Raw genomic sequence first — 7,293 nt, 5'->3', positions numbered from 1 at the left:
TATGTGAGATGTCTTGAATTTCCCCATGTTTTTTGAGATTCACTATATTATACTGGGAGCCCTGGTGGTACAGTGCTGCTAACCAAAAGGTCAGCAGTTCAAATTCACCAGTAGCTCCTTAGAAACCCTATAGGGAGGTTTTACTCTGTCCTATAGGGTTGTTGGAAACCCTGGTGGCGTAGTGGTTAAGTGCTATGGCTGCTAACCAAAAGGTCAACAGTTTGAATCCACCAGGTGCTCCTTGGAAACTCTCTGGGGCAGTTCTACTCTGTCCTATAGGGCCACTATGAGTCTGAATTGACTTGAGGGCAAGGTGTTTTGTTTCAGTTTTGTGTAGGTTGTTATGAGTCAGAATTGAATTGAAGGCCATGGATATATTATACTATATATCTTTTATAATTTTGGGACATGGTGACACCAGTAAAAATGATTAGCTATGGTTTTTAAAAATACATTAATGTAGTCCTTATTTAGTTTCTTTTCTTGCCAGATGAACAGTGTGCTTTGTTCCTGTTTTTAAAGATAGCAAAGTAGAAAATTGGTAAGTATTATAAGTACACACTGAAAAGTACATTGTTACTATGGCAATAAAAGGGAGAACAAATGTCCAAATTCTTTTAGGTAAAATTCCATTTCTCTGTGTGAAACGTTTTTAGTTCCCTTCACTAAGTACAAATGAATATTTTTCATGCGATGTTTTCAATTTAATTAATTATTTTCATTTACTTTACTTACACTGAACACCTACTGTGTTCCTCATAATCCAGAATACAAAGATGATCATAATATCTTTTCTGACCTCTCAGCCTGTTTGGGAAAATTAGTAAATCAATAAGCTCAACACAAAATAATAAGTGATATAATAGAGATTTTCACGGAAAGCGAAGTATCTAACACGGTCATTGATGTAATTGTTTCCTTCTCCTTCTTTTTCTTCTTCTTCTACTTCTTGGACCTAGAATCCAAGGCTTCCAGGGATTTAAGTTAAGGATATACAGAAATAGATAACTAGAATTACAGAAGACAAAGGGCTTTATTGTCATGATTCCAAAGTTGCATGAATTTCTTATAGATGTCATAATGAAAATATTACATTAGGTATTTCTTGCTGCATAACAATATTATCATAAACTTAGTATCTTAAAAAAAAAAAAGAAAGACACATTATTATCTCAAAGTTTCTGTGGGTCTGGAGTCCAGGCACTGTTAAACTGGATCCTCTGCAATGCCACAAAGTCCCAGCCAGGACTGGGTTCTCATCTGGAGCTCAACTGGGGAAAAAAAAATCTGCTTCTCTACCCACGTAGTTGTTAGCAGCATTCAGGTCCTTCCTATAGGACTAAGAGCTTCAGTTTTTCTGGCTATTGGCTAGAGGCAATCCTCATCTTCTAAAGGCTACCCGCAGTTTTTTGCCATATGGGATTCTTCAAAAAGGCCTTTTTCTTCCTCACAGCCAGGAAGGGAGAGAGTCCAGCCAAACTGACACTTCAGTCTTATATAACACAATCGTGTAATCACATATACGTAAACACATACATTTCATCACATTTTCCTTCCCATTACTTTCTACATATTTAATCAGTTAGAAGTAAGTCACAGTCGAACCCAAATCCAAGGGGAGGATATTACACATTAGCATAAACACTAGTAGGTGGAGATTATGATACCTATTTTAAAATAATTTGTGAAACTGTACAGCTTATTATACACTTTTTTTATGCATGATCTATTTCACAATAAAAACGTAACAGAAATACATGAGATACAAGATGAATAGTTCATGTAGTTCTAACAAAATAAAAAATGAGTAAGAAAATAATAATTCCAGTGGTAAGAGTGGCACATACAGTCATATTACTTAGAGGATCAATGCACTTGCTAGAACAGGATTTTAAATACAGGTCTGTATGGCTTGAACTGAGTTCCCCAAAAACATGTGTTGGAATCCTAAACCCCATACCAGTGGATATAATTTTATTTGGAAATAGGATTTTCTGTGTTGTGTTAATGAGGCCATATCATAGTAAGATGAGTTCTGAACTTAATTACTTCTGAGTTAAAAAAGGAGCAGATTAAACACAGAAGCTTGAGCACATATGGGGTGGTGGGGGTGGTGGGGAGATAGATGCCATGTGAAGATTGCCAAGAAACCAAGGAAAGCTGGAGCTACAGAAGCTGAAACAGACAGGGATCTTGCCTAAAGCCAACAGAGAGAGAGCCTTCCCCTACAGCCATCATCCAGAATTCAGACTTCTAGCCTTCTGAACTGTGAGAAAATAAATTTCTTTCTTCATAGCCATTCACTTGTGGTATTTGTGTTACAGAAGCACTAACTAACTAAGATACAGGTCTAAGCTTCCAATAGGTAAATCCAAAAAGGGAAATACAATCTATGATAATATATACAATGTCTATGAGATAAAGACTAACCAATTAGGAGAAGTAGGTAAGTGTAAGAGAAACATTTCTTATATATTCTCAATATGAATACAATGCAAGGGATGAGGTAGTTATATAACAGTAAATTTAATATAGCTATTGAAGCTTTAATGTAGGCTGATAGCATAATGCAAGGAGCCCTGGTGGCACAATGGTTAAACTCTGGACTGCTAATTGAAAGGTCGGCAGTTTGAGCCCACCAGCCACTCCGTGGGAGAAAGATGTGGCAGTCTACTTCCATAAAGTTTACAGCCTTGGAAACCCTATGGGACAATTCTACTCTGTTATATAGGGTTGCTATGTGTCAGAATCAACTCTGCAGCAATGGTTGATAGCATAATGCCATTAAAAACACATGAACACTTACATGTAACTTTATGACATACTAAGACAGGGTCAAATAGTGTGGTTAGGTTGGGTAATTATAAAGAGAAGCCCAAAGAGAAGTATGGAGCAAGTGAAGACCAGATAGGAAAGTACCTGAAATTAAATCCTAATAAGTTTAGGCTTTATTGTGTAGTCTAGTGATTCTCAATTGTGTGTGTGTCTGTGTGTGTGCGTGAGAAAGACAGAGAGAGAGAAGAGAGAATTAGTCATTGTGCACAAGTGTGGTGGGTAGTAGGAATACGAGAAGAAGCAGGCACATGCCTGAATTAGCTTTATAAAGTATGGAAAAGCAAACCCAACATACATATTTTTTCTCAAAAATAAAAACTACAGGAAATAAATCTTGACAAAATCTTATTTACCAGTGGGGTATATGTTGTTGTTGTTGTTGTTATTGTTAGTTGGTGTCAAATCGGTTCTGACTCGTAGAGACCCTAGGTACAACAGAACGAAACACTGCCTGGTCCTGTGCCATAGTCACAATCGCTGACATGCTTAAGCCCATTGTTGCAGTCACTGTGTCAATCCATCTTTTTGAGTGTCTTCTTCTTCTTTGCTGACCCTCTACTTTACCAAGCATGATGTCCTTCTCCTATAGGGATATATAGAAAAGTTATTATAAGAAATAATCAGCCTCTAAGGAACTATCAAAGATTTTAAAAAGAGAAATTTAATTATCACAGAGATCTTTCTAAAACTTGTGTATAAACATGGCAATTCACTGCATAAAGCCCTTTAGTAGTGAGAACTATCTGATAATGTGACCTAAAAGGCCCTTTGAGATCTACCCCTTGCCTACCTGTAAAGGACCATTCCATGCCATTCTCTCTCTTTCTCCATACTCCCATTTACCTTATTTCCTTTCATCATTTCTCTTGCCCCAGAGCTTCTGTATATGCTGTTCTTCTCACTTGCAACATGTCCCAAGCTATAGGTATCACTTTAAATGTCCTTGAGAAAGTCTAAGCTTTCCTTAACCTCCAGACAATTAACACCACTACCACCACCACCACCATCACTGCTACTCTAGCTCCTACCAGACCAGTTCAGTTCCTCACACTATGTGATTTCACATAATCTTCTTTTCATTAAATTTATTTGAGATTGTAATTAAATATTTCTGGTGATTTGTAAACTCTTAAGAAAAGTGTCTCTTTGCTTACTATATTATTCCGAATGACTGTCACAGGACTTGACAGATAAGAACATAATAAACATTTGTTGCAAAAATTGAATTGTAATGAAAAAGAAGAAACCTGATTGAAAGGAGGTAAGACTAGAGATAGTAATGTGAGTTAAAAGACTTTTTTACTAAGTTCAATCAAAGGTAAAAATAAATAAATAAAGCTAGAAAAAGATGTACATAGAGTATATAGGAAGGAGAGAATAAATCCCATTAAATAGTTCAGGGAAAACTTCTTGATGGAAGTAATATTTGATTCAATGGAATGTGGAAAGTTTAAACAGCAAAGATGGAAGTAGGGAAGGTTACTGAGTTGCTATGAGTTGGAATTGACTGGACAACAATGGGTTTAATTTAGTTTTTTTTCTTTAAAGAGATTCAGGTCTTAATCCCCAGAACCTGACAATATGTTACTTTACATGGCAAAAGGGACTTTGTGGTTGTAATCAAATTTAAAGATTTTGAGACTGGGTAATTAAACTGGATTATCTGGATGAGCCCAGTGCAATCACAAGGGACCTTATAAGAGGGAGGCAAGAGGATCAAAGTCAGAAAAAGGAGATGTGGATACAGAAGCCAGGTTGGAGTTATGGCTGTGACATTGGAGGAAGAAATCATGAGCCAAGGAATGTAGGAGGTCTCTAGAAGCTGAAAAAGACAAAGAAATTGATGTTCACCTGGAGCCTCCAAAAGAAACACAGCCCTGCTAACACTTTTACTTTAGCCTCATAAAACTTATTTCAGACTTTTTACATCCAGAACTGTAAGATGATAAATGTGCGCTGTTTTAAGCCAATTTGTTGTGATAAGTCGTTGTAACAGTAATGGGAAACTAATACAGTTGCCCAAAGAGAATAGCACTAGACAAGGAAGGCTGTTAAAAAGAATGTGTGTGTGTGTGTGTTAGTGAAGAGTGGGCTGTGAAGAGTGTGGAGTGATGCACAACTATTATTAATTATACATTCATATGATTTCAAACCCTGTGTAGCTCACTAGAGGGTAGAACTATTTTTTATGTCAGCTATATAAGAAAGATTTCAGAGTTTTCAAATAAACTTTGGAAGAAGGTTACATAAAAGAAAAAACAAACTTGCAGCCTTGTGTCATACTGTCACTAGACAAAAAGTAGAAAAACGAAAACTGGCTAATGTTCTACTTTTTGTTTCGTTTGTATTTCTATTCTGGACTATTTCTCCAATTAAAAAATGATTTCCAAAAAGATGCATTTTGGAACAGTTGTCAACTTATTAATAGAGGTAGCACTTCTGACATCAAGTGAGAATCAGTTCTATATTTCAACAGTAGAACACAAAAAATCTTGAATTCCTTAAGGATTCCACAAACTGCTTATTAAACTTTCACAGCCTACTTCAAAAAGCAAAAACAGGAGTCAGGTTAAAAATGCCTTGAAGATAAATGCCACATAGAAAGACAACTCCTATGTTATTTTACTCATGAGCACAGCTTCTATTGAAGATAATGTTTGTTTCTGTTATTCAGTAGCAGACCCCAACCATCCGATAGAGAAGCAAATGTATTCCCAAAGCCTATATAACAAGCATTGCCAAAGACAAGGTTAGATCCAAGGTGAAGTTGACCTCTTTATCACGAGGAGAGCTGTGAAGAGTCAAAAACATTCTTTTATCTGGACACATACAGAACACCAGTGCAGGGCTTGTTGGGGTTATGACTAATAAAAAGAAAAAAATAATGGGTTGACTCTGACTTATGGTGACTCCCTATGTGTCAGAGCAGAATTGTGCTCCACAGGATTTTCAATGGCTGATTTTTCAGTAGATTTTCAAGCCTTTCTTCCCAGGCGCCTCTGGGTAAACTCAAACTTGGAACCTTTCAGTCAGCAGCCTATAGATGACACTATTCTCAAAGTCTGAATTCAAAAACATGTTTGGGCAAATAACATTAGGTTGACCCAAAGGCAAAAATTGTGAGAATTTTTGTTTGAGGGGTTTTGTTGTTTTGATTGGGTCACCAATTTAAAGACTATGCACAATTTAAAACTTAAAAACTTTCTATGTGATTATGTGGTCTTCCCCCAGAAGAAGGTGGTTCTAATAATAAAATTTCCCCAAGAGCTCACTTTATTTTCAAAATTTATTCCTGATAATTATAATATGTAGAGTAAAAAACAAAGTTGTATGAAAATTTACATTACTAAGTCAAAAATATAGAAAGGAGCATAATATATAAATAGATTGAAATGTCAATGTATAGTTTTTCATCTACTTGAAATACTGCTGGTCATTTCAAACAGGTACCAAAATAGAGGTGATATTTTTCATCATGATTTGCTTATAATAGGAGACTATTTTATAGCTACCATCTCTTATAAAAAATTATATGCTTCAAATGAGTGGAAGCTCCAAATATAGCCTAGGAGAAAGGGCTACAGTACTGTGATTAAATTTATCCCTGAAAGCCTTACTTAAAAAGACTGCAGGAAATGATTCCATGATAATAAGAAATAACTTTTGAATATTAAACTTACCATAAATGTTGAGAAAATATATATATTTTTTAAGGAATATGCTTTAATTGTTGCTAAAATTTTGTACTGTTTATATGGCAGATCACAAGAAAGTATCTTCATACTACTCAACTCCAACAGTACATTTTTCTCCTCTCCTTCAAGACACATCTAAAAACTCATCTCCTTCAAAAAGTGTTCCCCAAGTAACCCTCTTAACCCATGTAACCCATTTTTATCCTGCATTTGTTCTCATTATTTGTATCGTGGTAATCTGAATTAAATTAAATATAGTTTTGCAATTAATATTAAATCCTATTCCATATGCAATTTTTAAGAAAATTGAGTTCATTTATTTTATAGTTTTTATATCCCATAGCACTTTGCACAATACAAAATATACAGTGAAAACTTATTGTTCAACCCCTTAAAGGAATCATCATTTTCTGCATACTCACAATCTGGATTATAAGAATATGATAAAAATCATTGTATAAATATATTGGCAAATTTATTAAAATTTAGACGTTAAGCATTCAACAGGGGACAGTGGTAATTCAGTAGTAGAAAACTTGTTCCACTCCTAGCCAGTGTACCTCACGTGAAAACACTAGCCATCTGTCATTTGGTGCTTGTGTGTTGCAGTGAGGTTGAACAGATTTCAGCAGAGCTTCCAGATTAACACAGACTAGGAAGAATGACCTAGTGATCTACTTCCAAAAATCAGCAAATGAAAATCCTATGGATCACAAAAATCTGATCTGCAACCAATCGTAGGGATGGTGAAGAATGAGGCAGA

Source organism: Trichechus manatus, unplaced genomic scaffold (genome assembly GCF_000243295.1).
Source record: "Trichechus manatus latirostris isolate Lorelei unplaced genomic scaffold, TriManLat1.0 scaffold00298, whole genome shotgun sequence".
Taxonomy (NCBI): Eukaryota; Metazoa; Chordata; class Mammalia; order Sirenia; family Trichechidae; genus Trichechus; species Trichechus manatus.
The sequence above is the reverse complement of the archived record's forward strand: the minus strand, read 5'-3'. Positions refer to the sequence as shown.